At 46.1% G+C, this 18,905-nt stretch overlaps 1 protein-coding gene across 3 annotated transcripts in view; it reads left to right on the top strand.

Annotated features, from left to right (window-relative positions):
* The window catches only part of PRKCE (protein kinase C epsilon), a 481,203-nt gene that overhangs the window by 330,661 nt on the left and 131,637 nt on the right, over positions 1-18,905 (top strand). The window lies entirely within an intron of this gene.

Genomic DNA, 18,905 nt, shown 5'->3' with positions numbered 1-18,905 from the left:
GTATGCAAATTAACCGCCATCTTTGAGCTTCTATAATTGAAACATTGTATCTTTTGGAGTTGTTGCTTCAGGAGCTCAGAGCCCTGCAGCTGCGGGGATCCTTGACTTTCTCCATCGCTGGGGCAACCAAACCTCCTATTCTCAGCTGCCTGGCTGCCAGCCGCCATCTTGGCTGACAGTTAATTTGCATATCTCACTGATTAGCCAATGAAAAAGGTATCTGTCGTACGCCAATTACCATTTTTCTCTTTTATTAGTATAGGATGCATACTGAATTTTGATAGGGGTCGATGTTGTTTTATGCTCAGGGCATTTTGTAGAGAAGCTTCCACCCAGTCTGCTGAGATTATTCAGCTTGAGCAGGGGCCTTTCTCATATCACCTGGACTTTCGTTCCAGTGGTCTCAGCTGCTTCAGATACCCCTGCTGGCCCTTCGTGCTTCGCCTTTGCAGATCGTGCCAGGTGGTGGGTGCAGCCCATTTGGTGACTCGTGTTCCTGGGCGCCATATTGATTTGTGGTTAACACAGGATGCAGGAGAGAGGGCATCATGAGTCAAGGAACTGTGTTTCTGGCCCTGACTTCTGCCACGGATGCCTGCTGTGAGAGCGTTCTCTGGGCATTGATTTCTTCACTCATGATAAAAGGTGGGGGAGAACACAGAGAGGGGACCTGATCTATGTGCCTCTAAATCTGATCCTAAAGATCTGTGGAAATGCAGCTCCTTGGGAACCACCGTGGGGCCATCACAGACTTGTTTCTGGCACATGAGCAAACAGTGTTTCTGTCTGGAGTCCATTTTTCCAAACTCAGCTCAGTAAAGGTTCCTATCTTGAACAAAGCCTTTACGTCCACAAGGCTGGCGTTCTACATCAGGGTTCCAAATTCAGACACCTTCAGTGATCTGGCAGAAGGTATTCTGGTTGTCGTAGTAAAGTGTACTAGCTGGGCTAGTATCCCCCTTCCACTTCAGGGTCACCCTTGGCTCAATAATAACGATAACAGCAAATATTTATATGGTACTCATTATATGTCAGGTGTAACTTTAAGCATGTTACACATACCAACTCCTTTAATCTTCACATCAGCCCTCTGAGGTAGGATCATTATCCCCAAAGAGAGGTCACACAGCTAGAAGGGGAGATCCTGGATCCAAACCCAGGTACAGTAGTCCTTCCTTTATCTTCAGAGGATATATCCCAACACCCTCAGTGGATGCCTGAAACCACAGATAATATGAACCCTGTATATACTATGTTTTTTCCTATACGTACATACCTGTGATAAATTTACAAATTTGGCATAGTAAGAGATTAACAACAAATAGAACAATTTTAACAATATCTCTCTATATAAAAGCCTAAGCAACCGAACGACAGAACAACTGGTCACTATGGTGCGCACTGACCACCAGGGGATAGATGCTCAATGCAGGAACTGCCCCCTGATGGTAGTGTGCTCCCACAGCCAACCTCCCATAGCTGGCCAACCTCCCGCAGTCCCTCCCCTCAGCCAACCGGCCGATCGGGCCTGGGCGAGAAGGCCCCGATAGGCCCCTATCACTGGCCAGGCCGAGGGACCCTACCCGTGCATGAATTCGTGCACTGGGCGGGCCTCTAGTACTGTAATAAAGTTATATGAATGTGGTTTCTCCCTCTCACAAAATATCTTATTGCACTGTGTTCATGCTTCTTGTGATGATGTGAGATGATAGGGTGCCAAGGTGATGAGGTGAAGTGAGGTGAGCGACATAGGCATTGTGACATAGCATTAGGCCACTGTAAAGGTTACACAAACACAAGCGCTGGGATTCTGCAACAGTCTGATAACCGGAGCAGCTACTAAGTGACTAACGTTTGGGCAGTGTCTACAGTGTGGATACTCTAGGATGAAAGGGATGATTCACGTCTTGCAGAGTGGGAAGGCATCAGGCTTTATCATGCTACTCAGAATGGTGCACAGTTGAAAACTTGGGAATGTTTTAGTTCTGGAATTTTTCTTTTAATATTTTTGACCTGTGGCTGACGACAAGTTGCTGAAACCCCTGATAGTGAAACCATGGATGGGGGCTAGGGGGTAGGGGGCTACTCTAGTTGGCTTCCAGAAACTTCCTTTTGTCTGATGATCAGGAGAGATTAAGCTCCTGAGGATGGTGAACTCGTAAGAGACCAGGGTGTATATAAAATGGTAGTTGGTTAATTTGTGTTTGGTGGGTGACCAGAACACTTATGTCTGTTATCCAGGGTACCCTGGAATAACTCTTTGGGGGTAATATTTTAGGCAATCTGAATTATATTGGGAAAGTAATAGAAGGAAAAACATCCCCTCTTCTTCCTGTTTGGGAACCTTTTTGGCAGAGGCAATAAGAAGTAGAAACATCCACTTTTGACCCCGCCAGAGCATTTTATTTTCATCTTGACATTCCAGGGACAGTGCAGGAAGGACCCCTCTGGTGAGGCAGGAGATAGGCATTAACTTCTCTGTTGGGTCAATGTGATATTCACTTGTGATTCATCAGCAGTATGTAATCCATTTTATTGGGAACATGTGTGCAGGTTGCTAGGGAACTAAGCTCCTTATCCTGCTCTGGCTCTGAGGCTTGGTTTGGGCCTCCCATAGTCCTCTGAAAGCAGTATGGGGTGGGAGGTGCAGTACAGTATGAGTTAGGGATGGGAGTGGTGGGGAAATGATGTCTTTGCTCTCAGTGTTTCTCCCATCATTTATCTCACCCATGCCCATTTTGTCTTGTTGTTCAGGGAATAGTTTAAATCCAGCCCTTTATCAAGCCCTAATTTATGAAGAGTTTCTAGACTCACCAATGTTAACACCAAATGAAACACAATGCCATTGAAGTTGAAATTCTTCCGTTGTCTAAAGCACTTAGAGTTTTGTTCCTTTGAGAGATATGGGAAGTATTTCTTAATGTAGTGACTTGGAAGTGAACTTCACAAAGAAGTAGGTGCACTAAGAGAAAACTTGAAAATAAAGCCTGACCTTTAAAAGGAAATAAATTTAGGTGTGATTGCTCACCTTACAAACACCAACGCTTATAAAATGTTTACAGATGAATTCACTAGGAAGCACCTTGGGCTGGCAGGATCCACTTAGATTGCCAGAGGAGTGGCTGACGTGTAGAGGGGATCAGCAGAGTAGCCGAAATGCGAGGCATTAAACACAGCAGCAATGGAGGAGCTGTACCAGGGAAGGGAGGGGAAGATACCTGGAACACATACCATCAGTCAGGGAGGAAGGGTTCTGCCTTAGTATATATTAGATAGTATTTTTCCAAGACCTGGTATGTCTTTAGCTCAGTACCAGGGATGCCAGGGATAGAAAAGGCACAACCCTTGTCCAAAGAATGTCTAGTCTATGTAGGGAGGGAAGACTAGCACAGGTGAACCAGAGAATGAAGTATGATTCTGTGCAAACATGAGCGGAGCAGAAATTATCTTAGAGAGTCAGAGAAAGATAAGATTGAGGGCTTGAGTAGTAGGCATGTGCCTACAAATTGAAGGAGCCCTCTCCTCTGGCATGTGAGGGACTTGGTCACAGGAGTAAGAACCATGCGTGGTGAGCACATGGGACTGGCTCTGTGCGATCATGACATTGTGTGCAAAGGAACAAACCCTTGAGACAGTTGTAGATGTTTATGTCATTCAGATCGTCCCATCCAGCTGCCTGGCCCACTGTTGATCTCTGCAGCTTTAAATCGCATTCCTCAGCTCATCGCCATGGGAACTGAAGAGAGCCTGTTGTCCTGGGCACTGGGTAAACACAGGAAGTCAGTATCTTGTGGATGCCACAGGCAGAAACAAACTGGGTCCTTTCATAAACTTTAAGTGATAGATGCTTCCACCTCAAAAACTGTGTGATTCCTGGGCCTCTGTATCCCAACAAGGGTGGGTACGTTTTCCTGTACGTACATACCTGTGATAAATTTACAAATTTGGCACAGTAAGAGATTAACAACAAATAGAACAATTTTAACAATATCTATATATATAAAAGCCTAAGCAACCGAACAACTGAACAACTGGTCACTATGATGCGCACTGACCACCAGGGGATAGACGCACTGTGGCAAACAGTGTTTCTGTCTGGAGTCCATTTTTCCAAACTCAGCTCAGTAAAGGTTCCTATCTTGACCAAAGCCTTTACTTTGAGCTACTTGCCAGTTTGTGAATCTTGAAGGCTCCACCTTTAGCATAAAATGCAGGCATTCAGATGCTCCTTCCTCCGCTGTAGGAAATGGTAGGAACAGTTTGCGGGATTGTGAGAGTAAAAAGCCCATTTGATCCAAATAGGCATTTTTTGGGGAGGGGAAAAGTATAAGTGTTGAGGGTTGGTGGTGTTTTTTCTCAATCTATACAAATTGTTCAAAGGTTAAGGTAAATCCCAGTTTTATACTAAGGAAAATTTAGACTGCATAGGTAAAGTAGGAAAAAAACAGAAAGGAGTATGAGCAGTTGGACTAAATGAGAAACATAGAAGACTGTGTAAAAATATTTATATCGGGATGTTTGGGCTCTGGCTCAGTGGCTGAGTTGGCTGGAGCATTGTCCCATATACCAAAGAAAGGTGACAGTTTGGTTCCTGGTCAGGGCACATACCCAGGTTTCAGGTGCAATCCCTGGTTGGGATGTGTATGGGAGGTAACGGATCAATGATTCTCTCTCTCTCTCTCTCTCTTTCCCTTCCTATCTCTGGAATAAATTTTTTTAAAAAAAGAATATGAACCTCTTTTTGGAAGACTGTATAATTTGGAAGGTTTGAATGTATACCTCTTTGATCTTTAAATCTACCAAAAAGTTGTCATTTTAATGTCAGGAAATGGTATTTGAATTGAAAAGGTGAGGAACTGACCACAGCTTCCTTAAATGTGGCAGTTTGCATCCAGGGGAACAGAATGCATCAGTTCAATTCCTGTGTCATGACATTTTAAGGAGAATGCTTGAGGGACTTTTTAAAAGGACATTTTTAATAGAGAAAATGATACGCTCTTAAGAACTGAGACTTGAGCCTTACGAACTGGTGATTAAATAGGGAGAGACACAGATAAAAGATGTAAGTCCCAGAAAGATACATGCAGCAATATATTGTTTAGAGATAAACACGTTGGTGATGAAACTAAAAAGAAAAACAGGGCGGGGATTACCAGGAAAGTCCATATGATGATTATCCCTACCCTGGGTGGGGATGGAGTGAGGGAGGGGAGGGGATGCAACGAGGGTGGTTTAAAGGAACATCTGAGGTCCAGCAGTCATCTCTTATCTGTACAGATGCGTCATGGCTAACAGGGAGTTTGCTTTATTGGATTATTCTTTAATATATGTGTTATATACAGTCTTCGGAAAGCGTGCTTTATAACAAAAGAGGAGCGAGAACAAGACCACGAAGGTACCCAAGCTGCCATGGATAGATATTGGCATTTTAAATAATGATGCCCCTCAAAAACGGTTCTCACTGTAGTAACCTCTGCGCTGGAGAACGGTGTCTGCATATCATTATTGTGCCACGAAAGTCCTGCTTTTCCTGTTGTCTTTGGCAGTGAGGTCTGACTCAAGGACAGGAAATGTGGCAACTGGTCACATGGCCCTTTAGCTGGGTGGATGAAGCTTAGTCCCCATCTCCTGACCCAAGACCAAGGCCAGGCTGGGGCTGAGCTCAAGGGGTTATCCACAGGAGAGCTGGTCTACCCCCCACCCGCTGGCCTGGGGCCTCCCTTTCACAGGTTGAGGACTCTCAGGGAGTGACCCAGCCCAGCCTTACTCTTTCAGCATGCATTCTCATCCGGGGAGAAATCTTCCCTACTTTCCTCCACTTTGGTGCTGCCCAACATTTTTCAAGCCATGGTTTATAGCCAAGATGAGGTAGTCAAACATTTCATGTGGCAATTTATATCATGAAAACCGTAGACACCTTTCCATTTTCCACCTACAGAGTTATGGATGAATTCTGCTTTTAGGCTGTATGCATACCTGCGTGTCCTTTTGAGATTCTGACATAGCCAGCCTCTGTCCGGGACATGTCCCTTCCTGTGCCGCCCTTCCCCGGACTCACCGCCGGTGGAAAGCAGCCTTCCTTGCTGCCATCACCAGCAGCCGTTTTTAGAGCCTTCTCTATAAGCCAAGAATAATAGCGGCGGACATTTTTACAGCACTTTGCATACATTTAAAAGCTCTTTACACATGTCAATTAACGTAGCCCTTGCCAGGGCTGGATGAGGTGGGTCTCCTGAGACAAGGAGAGGCAGAATGCCTTCCGGAATCACACAGCTAGTGAGTGGTGGAACTGAGATTCGAACCCCGAGCCTCTCCTAACCTTGTCCCAGTGCTCACCGCTCACCCTGCTGTGCTGCCTCAGAGAACATGCCCACACCCTGACAGGTGTGGTTTCCGCTGACCACAGCGCTGACCATCTTATTATTCCCCCATTTTAGGGGTGAGCATGCTGAGGTTCAGAATTTCATTTCACGAAGGATTGAAGAGAGGGAGCCCTGAAAGTGGCTTTGGGATGGGACTAATGAAGATCTCATCTGTCCCTGACTTCTTTATCCCCCTCCTCACACCACCCCCTCCCGACCCCACCCCCATGGAATGGAAACTCCTCCTTTCAGGGTGTTTGGCTCCTGGGACAGGAGGAAGGAGCGGATCCTAGAGCGAGAGCATAGGCAAGCCTGTGCTTGTATTGCTAATTGCTTAAACATCGTGGAAAGGAGTTTGTCTTATTATGGTTTTTTTTTGTGTGGGAAAGCGTTTCATACAATGCTGGCTGACTTCTGAGCTTTAAAGTAAACAACTACATCATTTTGTACAGAGAGAGTCCGGAAAAAGGAAACTGTAAGAACAAAATCACCCTCCTCCAGCTCTCTCTCTCTCTCTCTCTCTCTCTCTCTCTCTCTCTCCCTCCCTCCCTCTCTCTAATAGAAGTGGAGGAAATGATGTTTAGCGGGATTTGCTGGGGTCCTTGTAACAGAAGGCCAGGCATAATGACCCGCTTCTCAAGTTGCCTATGTGAGTGAATGTTTCCTGTACCGCTTTCTCCTCATGGCCCTCGCTGTGATACAAGGAGGAAAGTTCACCTGCAAAACATGGCTAGCAATTCTGTAAACCCATTAGCGAGTTCAGCGACTTCTCCTCCGGGGGTGGTGAAAAGTCCTCACTTGCAAAGCTGCAGGGCGGCTGAGCAGGGCGACCAGGCTGACAGCTCTCTGTGGTCCTCACATCCTGGGGTGCAGCGGTGTCTCTGTGGTCTGAGAACACGGACAGTGTTCTAGGCATCTCCCTCTCACCTGGGGGAGGCAGCACTGGGGAACCTTCCAGATGAGAATGCACTCAGAGACTCAGCCAACTTGCTGAGAGAACACCAGTACCCCACCCATAAGTCTCCTCGCCTAACAGCTGCATCCCTTCAGCCCACACCAGGGACCTTCTTGGCAGCCTCCTCAGACATAAGCTTGTCATCCCATAATCCCCCAGGACAGCGGTATTTGGCCGTGAGGGCTTAGGGAGTGGGAGAGACATGAAGGACAGAAGCAGCCATCACCAGAGTCCCCTGCGGGCTTTCCCAAACACGCCCCTGCCCTCCGGAATCTAAGTGCTGTCCCTTCTCCCCCATTAGTGTTACTTCTGCAAAGCCATGGCCTCTCTCAGAGGTGTACCAGCACACCATCGCTGATGTATAAGATGTAAGGATGCTGCCTTTAGGATTGCTGAAATGAATATCCCCTAGGGTCGCTGCTATGGTAACACTTACCTGTAGCAAATTATAAACCGTTACAATAGCAAAAAGGGATTATCCATTTTAAAAGACTCTGCCCTTTCCCCCTCCCAACCCATCACCCGCTTCTCCTAGCCTAGTCCCCCGTGGTGTGGGATAGTTCCTGTCTTCCTGCCCTACAAACCCTAGGATCCTGCCATCGTTGTCATCCGTAGAATAAGTAGGTTTCCTCTCCCTGAAAATAGTAGTTTTCGTTTTGTTTCCTTTCACTCTAGGTGGGAGCTTCTCTGGGCTGTAGGTCTTGCACTTGTCCTTGACCTCCTTGCCTCCAGGGCATATTATTTTTATAGAGCTCCCGTATGAGTGATGCAGCGAACTCCATGTGACTGGGGGGTGGGGGTGGGGGGTGGAGGATATTGAAATGGACTTCCCTTAGGTACTGTTTTGGGGAGCAACAGATTATAGTGGGACAGCCATTTCAATTTGGAATGGAAAGCAATCACTTGTGAAGGAGTTTTACAAATAGACCCCAAGAGCTTGCCCACTTTTACCACCCTCTTCTGAGACTTTGGGCACCGCCCATGGCCTGTAAAATAACACGTCCGTTGTCGGATCTCAACCTGCCCTCATCCCTCCCTCTCACTGCCCAAGTTGTAGGCATGCCTGGCAGATTCCTGCCTCCCCGCCTGTTCCCTTCACCTAGACACAGCCGCACACCTCAGGTTCTCCAGCTCCCGTCACTCCTCACATCCAGCCTCTTCTAGGAACCCTTCAGTTCATCTGAACCCTTGGTGGTTATTAATTACTCTTCTCTCTTGGCACCCAGCATATACAGTCTGACTCTCTGTTAGATGTGTATGCACAAATGACTTATCTCGCTAAACCAACTATAAATACCCAAAGGCCAATGCAAACATTCTGCACGTGTGTGTGTGTGTGTGTGTGTGTGTGTGTGTGTGTGTGTGTGTTTAGGAAAAGCCCACTTACCCCAAGTAAGTGCTTTGTAATATGCGTCCTGTGGTAGCAATGCTAGTGAAAGCTGGTGTGATCACACCCAGCAGGAATCATTTCGGGAATTAAAATCAGCTGACTTATCAGCTGCTATCTTGTCGCTGACTCATCATCCTCCCTCTCTCAGCACACGGCTGTGGAGCCCTGAACAGGACTCGGCACTATTCTATTCACGTTGACCCTCACCGCCAGTCATAATGGACTGCAGTTAGCACGGGAGAGAATCACCTTAGAGAAACTCATCTCACAGCTCCTTAGGCTGAGGGTATCTCACTTTGAACAGGCATTTCGTTTTCAGAGACCTGTTGTTTTGTCTGTTGTTGTTGTTTGTTAACTACCAGCGGATATTGAGGATGCCCGTGAGTCTTGGTCCTCCCTGCCCAGAGTGGGAGTGATAATGCTCCCCTCAGAGGGCTGATAAGAATTCATGAGAAGACAGCCCTAGGCACAGTGCCTGACGTGTGGCCACACGCAGCTCTTACACTGCTGGTCAGAGTCCGCTGCACATCATCGCCTCACTCCATCCTCACGGTACCTATGAGATAAGCAGATGGTGGATGAGGGAACATGCACGGATCAGTGAGGCACTTGCTCACCCACGCCCACTCCTGTGCTGCTCCTCCTGTCACATGCATTTTAGGGGCGATGGGGAGAGGGCAGGCTTCTGCCTGAGAAAACTAGCGTCCCTCTCTTAAAATGGGCATGAGTTGGCTGGCAGGAATTGCCCTCATGATGGTCAGGCCACCTCCTCACCCCCTTCCAGAATCTTCCCCTCTGCTTGCCCCCAGTAGTAGGATTTTTTTAAAGATTACCATGAATTTTTCCTACATCCCATGTATTCCAGTAAGTTCCAGGAGAACTTAGAGATTTTATAGGCCAGGCTGAAAAAAGCCCAGGCAGCCATGGCGTGCTGGTGCTTGGAGTCAGACTGGCGAAGCGAGAGGTGATTTATGAAAAGTCCGGTAACCCTAGAAGCGCCTAATCTGGAGGCTGAGAGAAAGGGATGAAGCCTTTTAATCCCCTCCATTATTTCCTCATTAAGAGTGACTCTCTAATTAGTCATGGGTCAAGTTTCTCTTCCAAGGTGTGTGCTTTAGGGGATATTAACGAAATTTCATGTTTCCCAGCTGAGGTTTCCACATCTGGGGCCGGCCTGTGTTTTCGGCTGTGAGAAAGGGACTCGTTGCCAAGAATTCACCATGTACTGGAAACAGGAAAGTATGGAAAATGAAGTAGCCAGCATCAGGGCTGCCTCTAAAGGTCAAGGTTTCATTTATAGAGCTGGAGCCACCCCGTTGGAGGAGGATGGGCCATTCGAGCCGCAATCAGTGTGAAAGGTGCAGGAGCCTGGGCCGGATGGCCCCACTCCTGCTGCAATGGTGAGAAGTCAACATGGAGCGTTTACAAAGATCGGTCACTCCTGGGAGGATGAGAGAGGAGAAAAGGTGAACCAAACATTAGGCATATCATTTCATCTGCAGGAATGACAGCACTGCCACGTCAGCGTTTGGGGAGCAAGAGAGGAGTCGGGTAGCCATCGCTCCGCATCGTGTTCACTTGGAGTGCTGGTGCCAAGTCCCACAGACGTGGAAGGTTTCCTGGGTCTCCACAGAGAGCCCCCCAGAAGTGTCCTGATCGCTGTCAGTCATGGGCCTTGCTAAGTGGATTATTGCATTGTGCTTCATGCATTGCAGCTATCAGGGAGCTGGGTGAGTGGCAGGTTATAGGTCCCGCCCCTGGAGATTCCAATTCAGTGGGACGCAGGGTTTGCACCTGTTCGTGCAGGGCAGTCACTGACCACACTTGGTGAAGCTCTGCCTGACGGTGGCAGAGCGGCCTGCTGCTGGAGGGAGCTGGCTGTGAAGTCAGTCAGCACGTGGCGGCTCGGGCACTGTCCTAGGCCTGCTGGGATCTGCAAAGGATTCGTATGCTACACACCTTATCCTCGTTCTGACGCACATGAGTGACGTGGAGTGGGCAGTGCAGGATGTGACAGAATCAGATGGTGGACTGCTGGAGGACTTCCACGAGGGCCCACTGGGCGTGGGAGGCGTGCTCTAGCCGAGCCTGGAGGACTGGAGGATTTGCCCTGATGTCTCGGGGGGAAATGGGGCATTTCTGAGGAGGGGCCACCAGTGTGAGGGCAGCCTGGAGCTGGCTATTTCCCCAGCCTGAAAGTATAGGTCTCAGTTTCAAGAAAGTCATGAGCTCAGCAGGCATTGGCCAAGGCTCCCTAGAACCTGGTGTTCATTTTAATGAACCTGGAGTGGGCACCAAGACTGGGCAGTGGCCCAGCCCACCATCAGAAGGCAAGGCCTTAGCCTAGACCAGTAGCCAGCAAACTGTGGCTCGCGAGCCACATGCGGCTCTTTGGCCCCTTGAGTGTGGCTCTTCCACAAAATACCGACTTCTGCGCATGGGCCACAAAGTTTTAATCGCACTGTATGTGCGCGCCCGCACGTGGTATTTTGTGGAAGAGCCACACTCAAGGGGCCAAAGAGCCGCATGTGGCTCGCGAGCCACAGTTTGCTGACCATGGGCCCCTAGACCATGATGCAGCTGGCAGATAGCACTCTGGGCTTTTAGAGGTTTTGTTCTGAAATAAGGGTGTCCTGGCCACCATGAACTATGATCTGAGGGACTTCAGCACCTCAGTACATATACCTTGATGCTATGCTGCTTATAAAGTATGTTCCAGACTTTTGATGCACTCACTTTTATGTGACCCTTAGGTGGAACTTAAGGAACTATCACCTTATTTAATGGGTAAGAACACAGGTGGAGTATTCTTGAAATTCCACAGTGATACGGGGTGGAATTGAGCCTCTTGTGCTGGCCCTCTGCCCCTCAGCCGAGGTTTTCCTGCCACCCCACACTAAGGACCGTTTGCTGGGCTCCTGGAGTCATTTTTAGGGCTCTGTCTCTGTTAAAAAAAAAAAAAGCCTCAGTTGGTTTGAGCATTATCTCAATATGCCAAGGTTACAGGTTCAATCCCCAGTCAAGACACATACAAGAATCAGCCAACAAATGCATGAATAAGTGGAACAAATTGCTGTTTCTTTCTCTCTCTCTGTCTCTCCCCCCCCACACTCCCACCCTTCCTCTCTCTCTCTGTAAAATGAATTTTTAAAAATTAAAAAGAATGTCTTCACCTATTGACCTTTAAGATCCATCTAAACTGACTTTCTTTGCAGATAGCTGCGTCTGTGACCACCCCCCCCAAACAAGCCTATTTTCTTCTTCCTTTAATGCTCCTAAGACTCCGTTACTCTGTGGCACTCTTCCCCTTATGCTTCTTTACATGGTCGTTCTGTCTGTGACAGCGTTTCCCACCAGCCTAGACTCTAAAGGAGGGGAGGAATCGGATGATACTCAGACATTTTTTTTTCTTTTTCATCTGCGTTGGCTCTTAGGCGCAGGGGCCTAGCGGGAGATAAAGCTGAACACAGGTGGGCGCTGTGTTTAGAGGGCCTCGGATGGCGATGAGAAAGTGGTGAAAAATCACCGGAAGCTCGGCTATCCCGTGTTCCGTTCCACCCAGCAGGCAGCTGGGCCCAGGCCAGTTAAGATGCCAGCCCTTGAGATCTCCCCAGACCCTGCCAGGCTCAGTCCCATCACCCTGCCTCAGGGTCACCCGGTCCATGGCTGACTCAGACTTTCCTGCATCCCTTCCAATGACGACTACCGCTCTGTCAGGGGCACACACCAGGTCCCCTCCCGGCCACAGACACCCTCCCCACACAAATCCCTGAGGTCGGCAGGAATTCTCTTTTGGTCTTTCTGGAACCACTTGAATCCCACAGGCAGGGGGTGGGCAGCATTTCTTATGAAAAGCATTGCTCAGTTCCTGGACTAAAAAGGCATTGGAGAGTTGAAGATAAGGACCCTCAACTCCAAGTCAGGCATCTCTCTGCAAGCAAGCCCGAGGACTTGCTCGCCCCTCCCGTCCACCTGGGATTACCCGGGTGTGAGAAAAGCAGGGAGGCATTGTTGCCAGAGAGGTGGCCAAGGGATTACCTGCTAATGCCATTTGGTTGGGGAGGCATGGTTATGTAACATACCCTGGAAGAGTTCAAATGTCCCCCAGGCTAATGCTCACATCTCCAGCTTGGTAATACTATAGCTGAGTATTGTTTTACTTGCCATTTTTCAAAAGAGAGAGAAAACTACCCAAGCCATTATTCAGCCCAATAATAATACTTTTGAAAGAAATAACCACAACTCTCAAACCTTACCTCTGTGGGCAGGATGTCATGAGGCTATTGTTTCTTTATAGATTTCTTCAACCTACAGAAACTGGTCTGGGTTACCGTCAGGTTACAGGGAGTACGAAGAGGCCTTTAGGAGTTGGAGAGAAAGCCTGAAAGATGGCAGCTTAGCTCTGGTGAAGAGGAAAGGATCACTGACTTCAAAGCCAGGAACACATTTCCTCGATTTTGAGGGCTGGTTGACTTTGGGAAAATGATTGAAACTCCTTAAACCTTTGTTTTCTCATAATAAAAAGATACATGGGGCAGGCGTTAGCTAACACTGTGGTGGTAATCATTTTGCATTATGTAAGTGTATCAAATCAACGCATTGTACACCTTAAACTTATGCAATGTTACATGTCGATTACATCTCAGCAAAGCTGGGCGACAATGGGGATGGGTGTCGATGACCAGCTCCTGGAGCTCTTTCAGGGTTTGGCCGTGTTGATGTATGTGAGGTGCTTAGTGAGGTGACTTGAGACCAGTTGGGTGTGGTACTGAATGGCTGGAGGCCCTTCCTCTATATTTATAAGCCAATTATACTCTTGGTATAATTTTGAGAACGAAATTCAAGAGGCTACACGGCGTCTAAAACTGGCAGCAGTTGCCGAATGACTGAAGTTCCCAGACAGGGGAGCAAATGTCAGCTCTTGGCAAAGTGGGATGGGGAATTTCTGAGTGTGATATGTGAATAAAGAAATCTAAACGAGGGGAAAAAAAGTTTCCCCAGATCTTATCATTGTACAACGAAGAGTTATGTAAAAACTTTCTGTCCCCGCCGCATGTTTACTTACCAATGGGCAGGATATCTTGCAGGCCAAAAGTTCAAACTACTGTTAGTTCCCAAGTGATGTGTGAACTTAAAATGAACCGGCTTCAGAAGAGGCTCGAAAAATGTCTTGACCCGCAAATGCTCCTGTCTCCCCAAGGTGCCCCAGTGCTTGCCACGGTCCTTGATGATGTGCTGGGACTATCTGAAAAGGTGAAACGAAGGCATAGTGATAACAACTTCCCTCGCGAATACATACACTCTCACACACAATACTTTTCCAGATATTTCCTTGTGAGTAACCTTCTTGTTCCATTACATCAAGCTTCCAGGCTTAGCCCTACTTCATAATGATAAACACAGCTCCTGTACCAAGTCCAAACAGTGGAATGACAGAAATAGATGATTTATTTGTATTTTTTTAAATGCTGATTTACTTTGAATTTTTGTGCAACTATGAATATCTTCAAGTTGGGAACTCGATCCTACTAATCAACATTGAAAATGCCAGCACAGTTCCTGGCTTCTAGTTCATATTCAGAAAATGCCTTTCAAGTGCAATGTATCTAGTTCCTAAGGCCTCTCATGTCTACTGTTAAACTGCAGGTTAGCATGGCAGTAAGATCATGGCCTTGGTTTAATTGCACTTTCATTTTGACTGGCTGGGTGATTTTGGTCAAGCAACTTACGGTCTCTGTGCTTCCGTTCCTTTTGTCTGCAAAATGAAGAGAACAGTAGTTAATGAGGAAAATGTTGAGGATGAAACAAGTGGTTATCATGTGAAGCCTTTAGTGAGCCATAGGACACATCTAATTTGCTATGATTTCTGTGACTACGCTTTTCAACTTTCCCATCTCCTGCCCATCTTCTCTGTGCCTCTCACACCTTCCTCTGAGAGTAGCTCCAGGGAGTTTGGAAACCAGTTGTCAGTTCAGATGCCATTTTCTTTCCACTTGGCCTGTCAGAGCTTCTAATCCCCACACTAATGTTCCAAAAAAATTGTCACTAAATACACCTCAACCTAGGCTGTCCCTTTGTTTCTACTGGCTGCACATGGGTTCATGTTATTAAAAACAAACAAACCAACAACACTTTGCTCCCAAGGTGTAACTTGGATCTCTGGGTCAACTCAGTCTTCTGCGTCCAGAAGAAGCTAATATTCTTTGAAGTATTTTTCCTCTTACTCATTGCGTATTCAATAAATAGTGAAGGATAACAGTATTGACATTCAGAGCAAGGCCCCCTTGTGGAACCCAAGTCTGAGCTTGCTATTTTTCTCTATGGCTTATGCTTGCCACTGATCCAGCAGGAGGATGTTGGGGGTCCCACCACCATCTACACTCATTGGGGGTCTCTGTTGGTCTCCATGGCATCCTAGATTTATCCATCCTCTCCTTGAATTTACTGTGGATGTGCTTCTGGACTACCATGCTTACCAACCTATGCTATTTCTAGAATTGCCATTTTTTATCTACTGAGGGTAGACATTTGATATATCAGAAAATTTTGACTTCTCACTATGGCTGGAAGCTCCCTGAAGGCAAGTCCTATGTTTGGTGCATTTTTTGGATTCTCCAAGCAGAACAAACAGTGTGTGGATCACAGTGGGTACCCAGAGAATGTTAACCGAATTGAACTGAACTGGGCCTCAGAGGATGACTAGATTGTAGCTGGAAGAACTTGAGAGCTGGAGGCATTCAGGGACTAGGTTTCCACATGAAAGAGGACATAGGTGGGAGCAGGAATTCTGAAAGGTGAACAGCAAATAGGCTGAAATTTAATTACATAGAAGAGTAACCAGCCCTAGCCAGTTTGGCTCAGTGGCTAGAGCATCAGCCTTCAAACTGAAGGGTCCTGGGTTTGATTCTGGTCAAGGGCATGCACCTCCATTGCAGGCTCCTCCCCGGCCCAAGCTCTGGTCAGGGCGCGTGCAGGAGGCAACCAATCAATGTGTTTCTCTCACATTGATAATTTCTCTCTGTCTTTCCCTCTCTCTTCCTCTCTCTCTAAAAATCAATGGAAAAATATCCTCTAGTGAGGATTAACAACAACAACAACAACAAAAAAAGAGTAATCAGAGGACAGAGGGCAGCAAGCTCTGAATATGTTAGAGCACCGTTATCTGCTCTGGCTTCAGGTTAGAATCAGTTGGGCTACTTTATAAACATACTCCTCTCCCTTTCCCCCCTCACCCTAGTTCAGTTGGAACTGGGGAGGATTCTGGGGATGGGCTGGGAACCACTGACTTAGGACTTACAGGTTAACTTTGCAGAATGTGGTGCAGTTACCACACCAGGAGTCTTTTTTTTAATATAAATTGCTAACAGTCTTGGGGAAATGGCAGAATCTGCCTCTACGTCTTCTAAGCTGGAGGTTAGAATTCTAGAGTGAACTTAGAAAGAACTGGATAAAAGTTGATGAAAGAGGTCTGTTCCTGACAGAATTAACAATAAGGACTAATAACAGTGGAAGTGGGCGATGCTAATGACTAAGACTTCACTATCCTTTCTTTTCTTTATTCATAACCCTTGCACTTTGACAATTGCTGATTTCTTGAATGCTTGCAAACTGACAAATCGCAATTTTAAATGTGGTTCAGACTTCATCCTATATCTAGGCCACAGCAAAAGCCTCCATAGGTACCAGGAATGAGAAGTTTGCAAGTTAATGAGGGCACTGTTTATATTTCCGTATTCAAAATAAATCATCTCGTTTAACCGTCATATCCTGATGTTCTGCAAAATCATTTCTGTTTCTGAGTGATACAACGTCATCATTGCATAAGTAGGTTTGTGTTCCGTGGGTCTTCAGGTTCATGGCAAGGACACAGTCTTAAGTGTTTCTTATATTGGTACCAGTAATTAAGCCATGGAACTTTAACCAATAATTACTCTTGATCATAGAATACTGGGTATGCCCATGCTCTGTGTAAGAATTTTAAAGCAGTATTCAAACAAAACAAAATGCTTTTCATGGGGGAACTGGTTCATTAGCCTTACCTGACGCTTGGGCTTTCATCAAGGCATGTACCCTTATAGAGCACATATATCCCCATGGGGACACATTGGGTTTTAAAGAAAGAAAATCATACATGCATATTCCTCCCTGAACCCGTCCAAACTCAGTCACATCCATGCCAGCGTCTAGAAGAAAGGCAGAAAATTGCACCGTGCAGAAAGTTGTAGCATTTGCAGGAACTCTGAGAATCTTGGCCCAGTCTTAACAAGCTTCGCCAGCATTGACCTGAGTAACCATGAAGGCGGTGACTTTGGGTTTGTTTACCAGACTAACTTGAAAGTCACAAATAATAGCTTTTTGCTTACTGTGGAGAGAACAACATAGTATTGAAATGTTTCCTGGTGAATACCTTTCCATGTGCATCATGGCAAACCATAAATCTGTTTACAGTACTTTGCTTAGTGAAATTTAAAATTCTTTGAGCTGGAGGAATTTACCCTAAAATGCTACAGCACTGCCAACAGTTTGATATCAAAAAAAGCCAGTGTCCATTTTAATATGTTAGCTTGAAACCTCGTATTTTCTACCTTACGGGCATTGTATGATCTTTCCTTTTCTGTGGTTGATTTTTAGTTATCACAATGTCTGACTTCCAGATCACAGAATGTAGTGTCACTTGGCAGTCCCTTCCCCAGAAATCCCATTTTTATTTTTTGTTGTATTGTTTTAAATATATATGGCAGTTATGACTAAACTCCAAAAGCTGACTACTGGGAGTACCAGCCAGTTAATATTAACATTATTGAAAATAATACTTTAATGAGAAAAGAAAAAGTTAAAATTAAAAAATTAGCAGTTTATTACGGATCAGCACCTGCTGGTCTTTACAGCGTGTGGATCTCAGATAAGAAGGGCGGTAGCTTCCACTGCTGACCCACATTCCATCTCTGTGCGCTCGCCCTTCCCATTCCCCTTTCTCCCCCAACATCCTAGTCCCCCCAAAAAAATAATGTTGCCTCTTTTTATTTTTAATAAGGTGAGGAAAAAAGCTTTCCCGTTTGCTTACTGCCTAGATCAGTTGGAGTTTTTTTTAAAAGGAACATTGGTAAGAAGGGAAAATAAAAGTAAATAGGAGAGGTCAGAGTGCAAGGTTCTGTTCCAAATTTAAATAAGGTCTCCCCACCGAGTAGAATGGCCAGCCCAGCTTAAGAGGTACATGTGACAACCTGTGATTCTTTTCCCTTTGCCTCTGGAGAACCAGGGTCAACCTCCAGCCCCTTTAAAGATCATTATATAACCTGCTCTTGGTCCTTCTATTTAATTTCAACCAATGGCATGAATCCTGAGCAGTATATACGGTTAAGTAACTAATGGGAGAAGAGATCGCCCCCACAGAAGTCTTCTACCCATCTTATAAAAGATCAGAGGTGAGGGGCAGGGGCTCACTCCCTAATGCCCAGCTGTGGAGACCCTCTCTTAATTCTCTCAAGTTCCCGGTAGGGTTACTCCAGCCTGACTCTGGGCTTCTCCATGAACATGCTTATTCCCAGGCCCGGACCTGGTCATCACTTTCATTTTCAGACATCTCTATACCAGCACTGTTGTTTTGTGGGTAGCATTTTTAATAGAAGAACATAGTCAAGTTTCACAATGACATTGGCCTCTGTAGCTCCTCCTTTTTCAAGCCCTTTTAAAGTTGTGGTGGTTTCCTGAGAGACCCTCTTTGTCTTACAACTTCATTCAAAACTCACAAGGCAACTTCCCATCCAAATTAAACATTTGACGTGGGAAAACTTTGTGGGGCCTCCAGAAAAACACTTTCTGAAAGGTGTTCTGTAAATATGGGATTATTCCTACCCTTTGTGCCAAAATCATGTTAAATAAAACAGTTTCAGATCTGTACTTTTACTGACCCAAAGCCCTCTTTCATCATAGTTATGTCCTTAATCTGTTCTAGGATCATTGCCATAATCTTATCACTCTAATTATAGCCCCCAAAAATGCGAAATATGTTATATAACTGAGAGCTTGTTTGGACTTCTTATAGACATGCTTATATGGCAAGAAAAACAATGTTCAGTCCAACAGGGAAGGGTAAGACTCATACATGTGGTAATTATTCCAATTTGAAAAAGTAATATTAGAAATGCCCAGTTGATCTCTTTTGTAATACATTACATTAACTTTTTTTTTTTTTTAA

Source organism: Myotis daubentonii, chromosome 12, assembly GCF_963259705.1.
Source record: "Myotis daubentonii chromosome 12, mMyoDau2.1, whole genome shotgun sequence".
Taxonomy (NCBI): Eukaryota; Metazoa; Chordata; class Mammalia; order Chiroptera; family Vespertilionidae; genus Myotis; species Myotis daubentonii.
This window is presented reverse-complemented; position numbering and strand designations above follow the sequence as displayed.